At 48.4% G+C, this 16,048-nt stretch overlaps 1 protein-coding gene across 10 annotated transcripts in view; it reads left to right on the plus strand.

The window, feature by feature from the left end:
• The window catches only part of foxp1b (forkhead box P1b), a 143,881-nt gene that overhangs the window by 48,077 nt on the left and 79,756 nt on the right, over positions 1-16,048 (plus strand). Inside the window, exon 1 of one of the 10 annotated variants that reach the window (XM_070841137.1) lies at positions 13,096-13,181. The exons of 8 other annotated variants lie outside the window; for them this stretch is intronic. The gene's annotated coding sequence lies outside the window, so the exon portion shown is untranslated. Of the gene's footprint in view, positions 1-13,095; positions 13,195-16,048 lie in introns of those variants that run through there. One more of the 10 variants, XM_070841129.1, reaches the window with a different exon arrangement.

Raw genomic sequence — 16,048 nt, forward strand, 5'->3', positions numbered from 1 at the left:
GCCCCTTTGTTCACTTGTTATCATCAGTGGGTGCAGTTGTAGTTAACAGACAGGTGGATGTGTCCGGCCGTCACAATAGTCGGCCGCCGGACGATAAACCAAAGGTGCCTTCTGCTCCGCTCCGAGCCCACATGGAGGCCGGTCGTCTGTAGCAGCGAGGGGAGGTAACCGACTGCTGCGGCTCCACGCACACGAGGGGAAGCTCAGAGCGCAGGAATGCAGAGCATTGATTTGTATCTGAGCTTTTTTCTCAGAGCACGTTTAAGGCTGTTTGTTTGTGCACGTTATCGGTCCTTATCAACAGCAGCTGTTATTGGCAGCGCTCAGTTTACACCCGTGGTTCTGTCTGTACATCGGCCCGCGGCTCTGGTGACACGCTCTACGGTCCGCACGGCTCATCACTTCATGAGGAATTCTCCATCTTGTGTCCGCAGGGCGAGGAGGCCGTCTGACCACCGCTGGAACTGAAGATTTGCTTTAAATAAGCAGGTCGCTGTAGAAGGTAAAGGCACAGTCATTCAGTGACCAGGCTGCTGCAGCCAGCCGGCTTAACTATTAACTCACTGCACTGAGCGCGCCCTGTTTGTGGACCGTATCCTGAGCGTGTGTGTCCGGGCCCTGGGGGGTCCTGGACAGGTGCTCTCTGCCTGGTGGGTTAAGGAGGGACGGTTAGTTAGGAAGAAGTTGGTTGTGTGATTTAACTAGTTTCAAGTTGAAGAACTTTTGGGGTCTGAGGCGGCTCAGTGTGGAGATGTCTGTCTGTCTGCCTGTCTGTCTGCCTGTCTGCCTGTCTGTCTGTCTGTTGGTCTGTTTGTACATGGACAGATGAAACATGGTAAGTCCATGTTTACCAAACACAAAGGGGGAAGTCCCCCCCCCACCAGTCCCACTATCGTTGGTATCTCAGTCACTCTGGTGGATATCTGCTGTTTGCCCCTCACACCTGCCTCCCTATCTGAGAAGGTTTGGGGCCCCCAGGATGTGAATGGTGAGGTGTGTGTGTGTGTGTGTGTGTGGTGGGGGGTGGTAACATATCAGGAGCTCAGGGCTTCAGAGGAGGAGTGTGTTTGTCTGTTTTCTGTCTCATACAGCTTCAACCTCACCATCATCTCTGCCTCCTTTTGTCTGTCTTTGTTGTTTCCTCTCAGTGTCCCCCCCCTCTGTGTCTCCCTCCATCAACATGATGTGACTTGGGGGTCGGTCAGTGGGACACGTGCACGCCATGTGCCGTCATGTGCGCGTAGGTTTGATCAGGTGCGTTCAGAGCAGCAGAGTGTGTCAGATGTAGCTCAGGACACAGGACCAGCGTCTGTCCTGCTACTGGAATATCACCAGTGTGTGAGTGGTGAGGTGCTCCACTCTGAGTGTCATGTTTGAAACAGCATTTTGAGAAGAAGGCAAAGAGCAAGCGTACGGTATGATGTAATAAATCCAGAGGCCTTTATTTCCATTACTGCTACACTATGGCCCTAGAGTCCACAGAGTCTGGAGAAGCAGACTGTCGTCGTTACAGTTGCCGATGGTCAGACTGGAGACATTCCTCCTGATTAGAAGAGGAGGCTCTGGCCACCACAGTGTGTTTCTCCTCACACAATCACCCCCACATTTGGACAGCAGAGCCTTGGAGAAAATTCATGTTGCGGCTGTTTATCTGGAGTGCATTCTCCGCATAGTCACGTCCAGTCCAGCAGGCCCCCCAGCCGCCTGCCTCAGATGTAAGATCAGCCCCCAAATCTGCCAAATGGTTGTTTAATTAATGCTAAAGTGGCAAAATCAGCCTCGTTATTGACACAACTTTCCAATGTGATTTTGATTACATCTTTAATGCAGAAATCCCCGTGGAAGCTTATGGGATTACTCTGTCCTGGTGTTTACAGCTTTTCCAAAGTGCAGGAGACTCACTAAACACTGTGTGTGTGTGTGTGTGTGTGTGTGTGTGTAAGCGTGGTCTTCACTCTTGTCTACATTTTGTAGAATATTTAAGGTCAATTGTTTGCAAATGAGGAAAGAGGACTGAGAAAGGCCTGAACGCAGCCTGACAGAAGAGCCGCCTTGGCCGTGTGGGATCCCGGTGGGTCGTGGCACCGACACGTCTGCCTCCCATGTGAGCTGTGTGTAGTTCTGCTGCTTCGGACGATTTATTCAGACCTGATGACATCCAGCTTTCTCAGACAGAGTGCCTCTGCTTAGAAGAAACCTCAGATGCCCATAACATGTTTCTCTGTTTCTCAGGGCTTCAAACTGTTATCGTCTCATGCCGGACCTCATTTGAATTTCATGAGTCCATGTAAAGGAGAGAAGAACACATCATGCAAACACTCAGGTTCTTGTAATTCCTCCTTAGCTGTGAATGCTTTGCTTCGTACTGTTGAGTTTGTCTTGTTTAATCCACTTTTTATGGAAGTGTTGAGAATAAACAAGTGGATTCATGAGTTGGACCCACAGAAAGGTCGTGTGCAGATTTATGCTGGGATGAAAATAGGGCCCCCGTAATAGTTCCCTTGACTGCATTTATTGCTTACTTTAAAAAAGTAATTTCTTTATATCAGCATCAAGCTGGAAATTGCCATGTATTAGTATTAGGCCTGGTAAGCTTCTAATTCTGTGGCATTTACAGCCGGCTGTGTTTCCATGCATTTATAACACTTTGATTCTTAAGAGCTCCTTTAATCGCTTATGCCGAGCTCGGAACATAATAAACAACTCGCTGTAGCAAAAGTGCCACATGGGGGAGATTTCTAGCAAGAAAGTTAAACGCTTCTGTCACTGGCGGTTTTGTTGCTGTGTTTGTCATGCACTGTAAGTACCGTAATCTACTCTCTGAGCCCGGCTGCTGTAGTTAAAAACAGTGACAGGCAGAATAGATGCAAGGCAGCGTGAAAATGAAAAATTATCGTCCCTACAAAGATGTCACAATGGGGACCGAGGCGGAGACATAAAGCGGCGGAGGCGGTGGCGGCGGCAGTGGCGGCGGCGGCGATGGCGGCGGTGTGCCTCTGCCTTTTCCTGTTGACTGAGATCACAGGAAGTGTCAGAGCCTCCTGAACACCGTCACCTGGCGGCCGGCTGCCGCCCCTATCTGATGCTCTGCTCCCATCAGCGGCTGTCAGAGCACACTGAGGCACATCGCCCCCCTCTCACGCCGCACCGCTGAATGCAGGCCTAATGCTGAATATATTATGTCACAGCACAGAGAGCTTCTCTCCTGTATTCTCTCCTCCACCTTTCATGTGCATCATCCTCTGCTGTGAGCCACAAAGAAGTGCCCTGATGATGCTATCACAGAAGTGTTATCAGGAAGCTACTTAAAGTGTCTTTTGGGGGGAAAACGCGTTTGGCAAGTTTCAATTTCTTTTTCTATCAGCGTCCAGCAGACATGTCTCCGGTCGGTCCTATTGACGGAGGTATAAACTCCGGCCTGCCGGCGGACAGAGCAGCTTTGGTAATGTCCGTCTGCTACCAGGCGCAGGCGGCTAACGTGCCACCGGCTTTGAGTGAGATTGACTGAGGCGACAGGAGTGAGACAGCAGATGAGTTGTCTCTCAGCTGGAGATGAAAAGGAAATCAAAAGAGTCAGACACGGAGTCGGAGCGCTCTCTTTTTTTAGCTTTGCTCTGATGACGTGGACTCAGGTCCAGATGACTTTACAGAGGTTTGTTTTCTCTGTCAGGCTGCCTATAGACATTCAGGTCTGACTAGAGAAGGTCTCTGACCATTTAAGGGAATTCAAAAAAGTTCCTACAAGGCGCAGTTACTCTTATTTGGATAGTTTAGAGTTTGTTGCAATCACTTGGTGTCGTGGTAAATATCACTTTGGCAGTCCTTTGCTTTCTCCGTTTATTTTAGAAAACAAATCCCTTTTAGGGATAAAGCACCTGGTGGGGCTACTTAATGGAATGGCTTCAGCCCTACGCAAATAAACAGCTTGCATTTTTGGTGTGAGATTAGGAATGAGGCTGGGGGAGAGAGCTGGAGAGCGCTGGGTAAAAACCAAACAAAGAGAGTCAACATGTGGAGAGGACAGAAGTGGAGGAGGTGCACGTCGACTGTCTGTGGAGACATGCTCTGAGTGTGAGTAACACTTTCCCTTTTTCCTGCTTCACGTTGACCAGTAGCCAGCAGCAGGATCAGTGTTATTAGTGTTAGTGTTCAGAGAAGATGTCGTACACAAAAACCCTTTCCTTAACCTGGACAAGAAAAGCGTGGCAGCCAGAGCCAAAGAAGAGGGAGGAGAGCGAGTGACCAGTGAAACATTTAGCAGAGCGAGGACTACATTTCTTTTCACCAGCTCAGCATGCATGTTGAAATGAGTGAGCAATGGAGCCTTTTACAGCAGGCACATCAAGCAGTATCTCAGTCGTCTCATTCAGCCGCCAGCTTGCCCCCTGCTCCGATTACATATTAGGTTCCCACTCATGTCCTCGTTGTAATGTGCGGATAACGTTGAAATATTTTGAATAGTGAATCAGAATTAAAGAGAAACCCAAAGTGAAACCTTTGTCTTGAGGCTACCGTCACTTTATAGACTCAGATAAATCTGAGAATCGAGCGCAGGAGGATGATATCATCCACCAGCAACGTACCCAACGTCAGTACTGGTCGAGTACCAGCTGTTGCCAAAAGGGGAATCCAGTATATGAAGATTTAAAGCAGTGAACGCCTCCTCAAATAAACCAACAGTAACTCTATCAGAATAAAAAGGCCAGTGAAGGAACTGGCACAGTGACGTCCACCAGTGTGTCTTTGTGCTTTTACCAGTGCTTTTAAAAGCCCTCACACACACACACACACACACACACACACACACACACACACACTAGCCAAGCAGTGGGTCACATTTAGCTCTGGGAGCCTCTTCCTGCTTCCTCTGCAGCGGACCTGTCACTGCCCCCTCCCGGCGTTTTGTTCTCTGGATCATTTTGTTCAATGAAGAGTCATTAAAGGAGGACTGAAGCGCTCCAAGCCAACCAGCATGCTAATTGTCAGCCAGCTAGGTTTGCTACTGTCAGAGTTCAGCCACACTGACCTCCGTGTGGATCCACTGACTATTGAATCATTACTTTGGCCTTAGTTTGGACTGTGTTTCTACTTCTGCTCAGCGGCTTGTTATGGTGAATGTTAAATTCCCTGAGATGCTGTTAGTGCTGCCTTCAGAAAACGGAGGTGATGCTGGGCTCTGCTCTAGTCTGCATCATCATCACTCTTCCAGCGAATGTGTCGTCTTTGACATTTTTATTTTGTTTCTTGGAGTCAGAAAGCTGAACTAGTGTGAGCTGGTGATTTTACCACCTTCCGACACGAGCCCGTTGTTTTGCAGAGGGTTTTTAAAGCCAACCGTCTGCCTCTGTGACGGATGCTAGATCAGCACGGCGAGAGGCAAACGTGCTGTTCAGATTGAGCCGCCACAGTGTGGCCGGGAAGGAGAGCGGCCGTCTCTACCCAAATGTGGCCTTATTTATGTCATCAAGTGAAGAAGGTGGGGGCATTTTCTAGCTGATATTTATTTACAGTTTTTCCTTCTTTTTTATTTTGCTCTGGTTTTAGCCTTGGCTCCGCTGTTGTTTTCATAGACAAAGTCTCTGTGGCCGCTGGAGAAAACACAGGCTGCTCACAGCTCTGAAAACAGGAATGACAAACACCATTAGCTGAAAAATTTCCATCTCATTGCAACTATGTTATTGTTTACTTTACCATACGCGTCCTAATATGGTTACCTCCCCCGTCAGAGCGGGCCGAGCCCAGCCGAGGGGCCCTCGCAGGGAGACGCTTTCAGCTGCCACTTAGACAATAAGAAACAAATGTCACAGCTCGGCAGAATAGGCCGCCTTTCACAGCCTTACAGTACTTGGCCCTGCAGGCTGCTTGGCTCGGGCTCCCGTGTGATATTTATCCAGGCTGCACTGTTAGATGCCCTCACAGTGTACCCCCCCCCCCCCCCCCCCCGCCCCGGCCTCTCCTTCTCTGTCCCCCCCTCTCTCCTTGTCCTTCCTCCCTTCCCTCCTCCTGTCTGTCTTTGTCTCTCTATCTCTCCATCGATCTCTGTCCCTGTCCTGGTGTTAGCTATGTGGAGGCTGACTGATGGGCCTCTGTTTGCTGTGTTAAGTTATTTATCCGGGGGTGGGGCGATGTGTTTGGAGTGGCCGCTGCCCTCCTCCCCGTGGCCGAGCAGAGGCCAGTTCAGCTGCGGGTCACGGCCTGGCCCTCGGCCGACGCTGCGTTTGATGCTCAGAGGCCTCTGTGATACTTGGATGAACTCAGAAGAGCCTGCAGAGGAAACGCAGCACTGTTTTATTTTATTGTTCCGAAGCTTTCTCAGACACCACATGGAGACGTCACAGAGTCTTCATTCTGGCTGCAGAATGAAGACAGCAGTGGTTTGTGAAGTCCACGGACGCTGTAGGATCAATACAAGATCCCGGTGACATGTCGTCAAAATCTTCCAGCTGGACGGCGGTCGGACCGCCAGTGGTGTGGGGGTGTCCGCCACAGGTTATCAGGGGGAAGGCTGGAAGGCAGTGGGTGCAAACAGGCTCTTTCTCTCAGATGCATGGGCTCTCTTTTCCCTAGCTGGTGGAGGCTGATGGCAGCCTCACCTCAATCCTAAAATCCTCACGTTTATGATATTTGCCCAGTATTATCTGTGCCTGCGGATGAATGGGAGGACCGAGCATGAGGAATGTAGAAGGTCAGGCTGCGTGATTTACACAGTACAGAGCCAGAGAATCCTTGGGAAAATACTTGGGGCGGGATCAAACACACGTCATGTGATATGTTCTTAACACTGACCTTTAAATTCATGCATTTCACTGCTCTGCTCGCTCCCCTTTGGCAGACGATGCGCTAAATGTGAAACTATTGTTGTGTTGTAACAGTTAAAGTCACAGAGAGCACGTTTGATGGTATTCCTCGTATGAGTTTTGGTTTGAAGTGACTTCATCAAAGCCGTGGTACCCGTGTTTCGAATGTGCATCAGACATTCATAGTAAAACCAGACAGCTTTACTGAATTCCTGGAAAAGATTTGACAAAGATGATTTTCGTCTGATCTAATTTCATCATCAAAAGGCCGGTGACTGAAAACACATTGTGAGTCACAGTGGCTGTGATAGACACACTGATAGAGACACACGGAGGGAGGGAGGGAGGGAGGGAGGGAGGCAGGGGGAGGGAGGTGTGAGGAAGTGGTCAGGTAGTGAGCTGTAGGCTGATATTTTGAAGCAGTCATGATCAAATTCTCTGGTGTTCTACGTGTAGTTTGATCCACAGGTCACACTGTCATCATCCATGCGTACATACATACTGGTCATTATTCCTTCTTCAGTGTGCGCTCTGGCTGAACTGCCCCCCCCCCCCGTTTACAGTTATAGTCGGTTGATAAGCTAATGGCACTGACCTTTTGTGTGTTTCCATCTGAGGGAAGGACTAAACCCTCTTTGACGTTAATGAACTTTGTGAAAGGCTTGTTTACTGGCTTCAAGGGCAGTTTCTGAGAAGGGCAGCAGGTTTTCTTGTAAACATATTTACAGCCAAAGATACAGTGTAAACACTGTATACAGGTGCAGCAGAGGCCATATTCTCCTCTATCCTCTCTGTTTTTCTCCATGGACCCCCCCACCCCCGCTCCCCAGGAAGGCTGCTCTCTGTTTATTTCTGGAAGCACTTTAAAGTAACATGTGCACCAACAAAAAGAAAGAGAAATGGTGGTAATAATTTTACTCTTGGAAAGCGTAATGATGAGCCTGCTCTCAGTATAACGCTGAGAGGGCAGAGAAGGAGAGCAGAGGCAGATAGCACGGCAAACGCACGACTGGTGGGGGTATTAAATATGAATTAATGGCATGTTGCTCGGGCACATCTCTGGGTGTAGTGTAGTGTTGAAAAATAAAATTTATGTTGCCAGCTACTATCCGTGAAGGTGCATTTGGACTTAGTATCCTTTAATTAGAAGTGAGATATTAGCATTTCATAGGGCTTTATGCTGGGTGAGGGGATCTGGGCCGGCCACCGCGCCTTCATTAGCCGGCTTCTCTGTGTAATGAGTGCCGTCATTAGCTGATGGAGTGGATTTGCCCCGGCTCTACCTTGAAAGGCACATCTCTTACATACTTGCAAGGAATAAGGCCTTTTAATGGATTTCTTAATGAATAAAATAAGATGCCACTTCTTTAAAATTGGACTTTTCTGCATTTCTGATAATGTACACCACTGCTGCCTCGTCTTTTTTTTTTTTTGTTAAATTATTCGTAAAAAACAGTAGTAATGCCAATAGTGATAACAGTGACAAGTGGAAAACAAAAGTATTTATGGGCCTCGGTGGTGTAACGTTTAAGTAAAGAAAAAACGGTGGGCAATCCATCATAGTTCTGTGGGTAATTTGTGGCCGATGAAAGTGCTGCACGGAGGAGGTCGGCTGTCATTCATATGCACGTGAAATAAGGTGTGTGTGATTTCTGCCAGCAGTCTGAGGAAGAGCTCTGAGAGCGACGCTGCTAGTTGTTAAAACTCACCATGTTTATTAGGAAAAAAAGGCAGGACAGCTATTGGATAAACCTGCCTGCAAATTACACGTGTGTGTGTGTGTGTGTGTGTGTGTGTACGTTCAGCACCAGTCAAGGCAGTCAGAGCCGAGGTGTTTTTTTGTGATATGGAAGTCTCCCTAAGCCTTGGGCCGCGGCTCCATTCTCAGAATCAGCCGTGAAGTGATTAGTATTTTATTGATGAGCTCCTGAAGTGGCAACTGTGAGAAATTGGATCTTTGATCTCCTGGAGTTTGGGAAATATATCCTGAGTGTGTGTGGAGCTCTCCAGGTAAAACACCCCCATCACTGCTGTGTGCACGCACACACACACACACACACACACTCACACACATACACACACACAGCTACACACACACAGAGACAGCTACACACACAGCTACACACACACACACACACACAGACAGACGTGTCGGATATTCCTCCCCTTCTCCAAAACACATATTTGTTTTGGATGTTTTCACTGAGAGTCTACATGGTGATTACAGATGTTCATTAACAAAATTGGGTATTTGTTTTAAACTTTAACCAATCACTTTGATATGCTAATTACAGTGTAATTTAATTTGAGCCCTGTAATGATGATGCTGTTATTATGGACATAAATGATGCAGTTAAGCTGAGAGTAATCTCATTTGCATACTGTACATGCCAGTAAATTAAGCCCTTTCCTGCGTTGCTTCAGCTTTAATTTTCCACTCCTTTTCACACAGCATCCCTCAGCCCCTGTGCCTAATGGCAGGCCGGCGTGTTTGATGTGGAGAGCCGCTTCCTCACACTAAATCTAGTCGCAATATGTAATACATAAAGGCTCTCATTAGAACTCTAAGTGCTCTTTTAAGAAGTTGGTATTAATAAGCAGGCAGGCTTTTCGTGCTTTGTAGTGATACACAGAAACTGTTGTGTCCCGCACCATAATCATCTTCAGCGCTCCTTCATCTGCATACGAGGAATAAACCCTGGCGCGGCTGTGATAACGACGCGGCCCCTAATCATATTGTATATGTCCTCTTCTGTGTGTTGATCAGAGATATCTTCAAAGAGCGGATTGTGTTCTGATTCTCCTCCTTTGAAAAAAAGATGAAGGCCATGTGGATGTGTTTTTTTAACATTTAACGTTTTCCCCCTCAACAAAAATTAATTGAAAAATGTTGCCTTGTTGTATGTTTAGAGCAAATTATTTGCCTTCTCTTCTCTGTGCGGATGTGTTTTTGATCTGTGTGTGTGTGTGTGTGTGTGTGTGTGTGTGTGTGTGTGTGAAGGAGGGACACACAGGGCTGGCCTTGATAAAAGCTCCTGTGTCTTCATTAGAGAAGCAGCACCTTGAGGTGTCTGATTGTCTGATGTTTGCTGTGAGAAGGTAAACATGTTTGTCATACAGCGCCGTATTTATGCTGATCAAACATGTGAGATGGCCCGTGTGAATGTTAAGGACTTGGGCTCGGCTCTGCGCCTCGCGGCGCTCCAAAGTTGCCCCGAACATCGCCTGCTTGCAAAGGAGTCCGGCTTCCCGGTGCGCTCCGAGCGTGGGTTAGCGGGGAGGTTTATGGACTTTAACACTGACGATACAATTGCCCTTCACTGAGAATGCTCCTCCATTTTGTACCATAAAGAATATTATTTTTCTGCCAGCCAATTTCCTCTGTTACTCTCTAATTGGCCACATAAATCTCGGCCGTTGAGGGTGAGAAACGTTGCAGTGTCACACAGTGTAATCTTCACCCTTATTTACCAATTCATTAAGATTCATTGATGCAGGATCGGTGAGAGGAAATGACAACATAAATCAGGCCTCCAACATAATGACCCTAATCAGTTGGGAATTGCAGAAAATGTCATGATGAACTATGTCCTTGTATTAGTGCCACTGTACATTGTCATTGTGCCGCTTTATGAGTGGGACGCATCCTCCTGACATGGGCTGTATTTAACAAAAAAAGAGTTGTTAAAGCCTGATTCCATTAAAACGCACAAATTCACGTCGGGTCTTTTGGCATTTAGCCTTCGCCCTCTATCTTCGCTTTAACTGCTTAATGGAAGGCAAACACCCCCTTCCTGCTTTTACAATAATGCCGTGCTTGTGGGAGGGGAGGGGTCTGATCCACGGACGGGACGACGAGTCACACGCCTTTTAACAAACCGCCCCCCCGTGCCACACCGGCCCACGTTTTACGCACCCGCTGCCGCTACAATGAAATAGCCGTTGCATCTCCATGGCGTTAACGGCGTGTAAAGGTTACTGACGTCGGCATCGGGAAAATCATTAAGTGAACTCGATCTCTGTGCGAGTAACTCCAGGACTCCAAAGGAGTCCTCCACCTGCTGTGCGTTTTGTGTCTGCGCAGAGACATTTAACGGAGCGAAGAACCACTTAGACATCAGGGCCTAGGCCAGAGCCTCCAGCTCCTCGCTGCTAAAGTCGCTGGCACCCAGAGTGGAATCACAATAAATGCATGGACCACACTTGACGACTTACTCACCAGTAATTAGCCGCGTCCTTTGTGTGCGGAGCGCGTCTGTCTGTCCTCTGATTGAACAGAACGGCAGAGCTTCCTCCCCAAAATGATTAGGCTCCATGTTGTCAGCTCACAGAGGAGGTGAGACAACCCCAGTGAGATGACAACTCCCCGAAACAGGCCCTTCTAATAATATTGTCCTCTCTGTGTGAAGGTACGCAGTATTAATTAGAGAAGTTCGTTAAGGCTAACCTTGGTTTTCCCAAGAAAATGCATCTGACACATTTCCCCTGCGCAAGTTCGCATTCCCACCCCCACGGGAACAGGCCTTACATGAATTCTAGTAAAAATGATTAAAAATATGTGACACACTTTAAGTAATGTTAAAACAATAAGCGCCTATGCAGATCCCACAGGATGCACGTAGATTGAAGTTGTGTTTTTCTTTGGGTCCGCGTGTTTGACAGGTCTAATTGGTAAGACGAGCTGGAGGGAAGCGATGGCTGCTTTTTCCTGCGCGTTGAGCCTGTGGTCAGGAAAAGAGGTCCCCCCCCCCCCGTCTCCTGGTGTCTGTCCTCTTGCTGTAGTGTTAATGGGCATGAGCCACATGTGAGGGAGATTATCAAAGTCAAATGAAGGAGAGTCTCTGAGAAAATGTGTGGCGAACCACTCCTAAAAGAGGCCCCACATCCCAGAATTACTATTCCATTCATGTACAACCAGATTTAAACTCATTAGACTTCTCTATTTACTCAGTCTCTATCGGCCCCCGTCGTACTAAAAATACCGTGGCCTGCCTTACTTTGGCACATTCCGTCATTGTCTGTGCACAGCAGGCCTTTACTCCGAGGTGTTCCTCGCATGGCTCCGCGCTGAGGAGACAAACTGCTTTGTGTATCTTCTGAAATTATGGATCTACTCAGCTTCTCCACTGGAGTCTGCCTTCTAGTGCCCTTCTTATTGTTAATTTCTCTGAGCTTGTAGCGTGATAATAGGTTGATATTCATATGAATCATCATACTCGCCCCTGCTCGGATGTCGAGCCCCTCTGCTCTGCTCTCGGTGCAGTAATAGGTTTGGATCTAGATTTCATGCTAGAGAATCCCATCAAAGTCGTCCCGGTGTGGTATAAATATGTGTTTTGGCACCCTTGCTCACATTTCCTGCCATATATCTTCTGCCTTCTTTACGTGGGGGGAGTTGTGTTTTGGGGACTTAATGAAATCAGTGGATTCTGGGCAGGGAATCCTCGCTGGAAGACTTCAGCTCAGCAGATGGCGAGTTGTTGTACGTATGAAAAATTGATGCTCAAGGTGACGTGCAGCTCGAGAGTCCCCTCACTGCATCGCCCACATCGTCTCCTGTAATCGCTCCTTGTTTTTGGACAACAGCGTGTTTGATTTAGCAGATGGAGTGACTCACGAGGTGTGCAAGTCACGGCTTAAATGAAGTAATCAGAGCCCCACACTTTGGTTGGCGATAGATAACATCTCGGTCCGGTCTGATTCCTTTTTTCTTGTTGTGTTTGCGCTCCGTACCCTGATGTTCCAGCTCCCTCACACACCCTTTGTTATTTCCACAAACCCGGCCACTGAATTATTGAACGAGGTAAATGTTTAACATGTTTTTACAAGTTCCTCGCTGCGCTGTTGTGAAGAGCCACTGTTTGCTGGCTCTGGAAGAAACACTTGCCGGTTGCTTTGCTTGACAATGGCGTGTTTCCATAGGAGACCAGCTCGCCGGCAGCTGCAGCACACCAGCTTAGAGCGTCTTCAAATGTCAGAAGAATGACTTTTTGTTTAGCTCGACTTTTGCCCGGCTGTTTATTCTGGCCCAAGCTGCATTTGCATCGACCTTGATTCCCTAAAGCCTGCCCCCCCCCCCCCCCCTCCCCAGCCCCCCTCCCACAGCCTGTTTACACTTTGCCTGCCCCGGGTGTCACCTAGGAAATCGGCCGATCATTCCACCTGGTTAATATTAAATGGCTCCTGCAAGGAGATGTGTTTGTCCATAAACAAGAGCCCCCCCCTGTTTACTGTCGCCATGGCAGCAATCAGTACTTAGACAAACAGCTGCTTTGTTTGCCAGAGCGAGCGCTGCGCTTCTACCGCGAACACGGCCTGGGAAGAAGCTGGAAAAAGCTCCGGCGTCTGCTGTGGTGCACGAAGGATGTGGGGTTAGCGATGGAGGTATTGTTTGCAGGTGTGGGGGGGGGCGGGGGGTGTTTGCACCATATTGTCACAGAGGTCTGGAGATATGCTTTGCTTATCTGTGACTTGGCTGAAGTGGCTGACAAGATTACACGGTTGTTTGGTCTGACTGTGAAGTCTCCTTTGGCAGAATGTCGTCAGTTCCTCTCAGCAGAGAGAGAGAGCAGCCGGTGGGTCCAGACTGAGTCCGTTTCAGGGAGCCGGTCCGGCTCTCTGAAGGCCCCCGTTGTTTGCAGATGGTCTGTGGAGGGCTGTGGGGCTGCAGTCAGGAAAGGTTGTTGGGATTTAGCCCAGTTTCTCTGCCCGTTGTCCGGTGGATTTTTCCAGGAGCTGTGTTCTCGGAGTGCTTTGTTATCAGCGATGAGGGCTGTGATAATGGATTATTTAACGTTCAGCTTGTGTTTGTCTTTGGACTTTTCCCCAGAATCAGGAGCCAAAATACATCAAAACACAAGACAAACCTTGAGAAGCTCTGCGCTGTCGCACCTTCGGTACACGCCGATGTGTTGTCTAGTCTAGCAACCAAGCTGAACCTAAACAGCTGTAAACCCAAGCTCTCTCCATTGTCTTTTCCTCGGTGTGTCTTTATCTCCCTCCCAAGAATTGTTGTGCTTTTGTTGTGCGCCTGTGTAAACAGGGGCTGTGTGAGAACTCTGCGAATGGAAGCAGGTGGCCGCTGAGGCTTTACTGTCATGAGCATTAAAGAAAAAACAGAGCATGGAGGAGGGTCAGAGCACAGCTGCACGGGCCGACCCTACCTTGAATCGACTGCTGACTTGTTTGAGCTGTTGAATTCCAGGCAAGCATGACAGGGGGACAGGCGTTAGGTTTCCACTTGGATGGGGGGGGGAGAGGAAGGGCGGGGGGGCGGGGCTGATGAGCTGTAGCCGCCGGCTGTTCTTAACCTTCAACCTGTCTGGTCAGGTGGGACACACATGTGACTCTGGCTTGGACTGTACTCCCCGTGTTTGAGGCAGGGAAAACAAAACTGAGTGTAAACAAACAGAAACTCTGACCTTTTTTATTATCCAGTGTTTGTTCCAAACACTCTCCCCCCAAAGAACAGACAGGCATCTAATAACCAGCAGCACAGCCAGTTCTTTCTCTGCAAACTGTTGTTGCCTTGTTTTGATCTCCTGGAATTTCCATTATTTTGATTCTTTTTAAAACTTTTTTTTTTTCCCAGCTCAGAAAAAGAAGCTGACATGCTCCATTAGTAATAAGAAAGGTTTTCCTCCCCCCCCTCCCCCGCCACCCCCGCCTCCTGTTGTGTGTTATGTAGAAATGTTTGTGTTTCAACATGAGCCCGTGTGTTTTAACCCGCTAACTGCACTCTTTTCAGCGGGACACTTGACCCATAATTACGGCTGAATTTGAATGTGTTGTGTAAATGGAGCGGATGGGAAAACTTGGAGCTTCTTGAGTCATCACAGACGAGGCGATCCCCCGAGCAAAGGGAAAATAAATAGATAGAGAAACGGACGCGGGGCCAAGTCACGTGGCCCGGTCGGCCGGGCCCCAGCTGATGACGGCGTCCCTCTCTGCCTCGGCGCTCCACAGATTAACATTGTTATCAGCACAACTCTCTAATAAGGCTCTTTCCTATCTGCTTGATATTTATGATGGATAATGCCCATTTTCCATTTTCTTTTTTCCTCCGATTTTTTGCTCGTGATATTGCAGCTTTGAATTATTCTGTGGTGAAATTAATGAGAAAGTAGATTTATGGGTTTCATTTGTTTGTCAATTCGAAAATTAATTGGGTGTTAATTTTAGCCATCCCCTCATCAGTGCCGGTTCCAAGCATGCGCGCATTACTTTGCATTCATTGTAGCCTTCCTCTCCTTTATTGTGGGTCACTAGTTTTGCATACATTAAAATAGCCCCGCGGCTCATTCTCTTGATTACTTTTGGAGATGCAATGCATTTGGAAATTTACGCCTTTCCGTTATAATTATGAAAATTTTGCATGGAATGACAGTGCATGTATAATAGCCATTACTTTCACCCCTTTTATGTAGCTTTGGAAAAAAGAAAAAGAAAAAGAAAGCAGGCCCTGCATTTTCCTGCATGTGGAAAAATGTCTTTTATTTGAAAAATAAGTGGGAGTGAATAACGTCAGCCCATGCTTTATTTCAAATGGCATTTAATTTCGCCCGAGAATGTGTGTTTCTAATTGGTGTCTCAGAAGGGGAGCTGGTGCGAGCGAGGGCCTGTAGATGGAGTCGTGGCTGGCTGCCTCCCATCCCACAGTATTGCTCTTGCTCGCTCCTTGTTTAGAAAATCCCATTATGGAGGGAGGCCGTGCCAGACTGGAGGGGTGAGCCGGGTCAACATCTGTCTGGAGGGAGAGGGGGGGGCCGGCGGCTCCAGCCCCAGCCCAGAGAACGGGGCCTGTAGGCCTGGTCCGGGCCGCTCAGACGGGCCCCTGAGCGCGGGGGCGTCGTGACACACAACTGAACCGGCGCAGGCCGCAGTGTCAGATGACTCACTCCGCTGTGCTTCTGCAGCAGAGGAGATGGAAACCTCGGGGAGCTGTGAGCCGGATTTTCGTCCTGGTACCGTTTTAGCTCGCCGCGGCCCGCGGCCGAGCTGGTGATCCCGGGCCGGGAGACTCTCCCAGAGAACCCCGGCCTGAAAGAGGCGTGCTGTTTATTTTTTAATAATCCCACGTCTAGATTATTATCCCACCTCTGCTCGGTAAATATTCTTCTGTGACAAGTTGTCAACCTCAATTTCCTCTCTGTCAGCCTGAGTGTGTGTCCCCGTGGTGTCTGGGTGTGTGTCTGCATCTTGTTTAGATCTGGATCTCTGGGGACGCTGCGCCCGTGTCGCTGAGCACATAT

The sequence above is a fragment of the Pempheris klunzingeri genome, chromosome 2, assembly GCF_042242105.1.
Source record: "Pempheris klunzingeri isolate RE-2024b chromosome 2, fPemKlu1.hap1, whole genome shotgun sequence".
NCBI lineage: Eukaryota > Metazoa > Chordata > Actinopteri > Acropomatiformes > Pempheridae > Pempheris > Pempheris klunzingeri.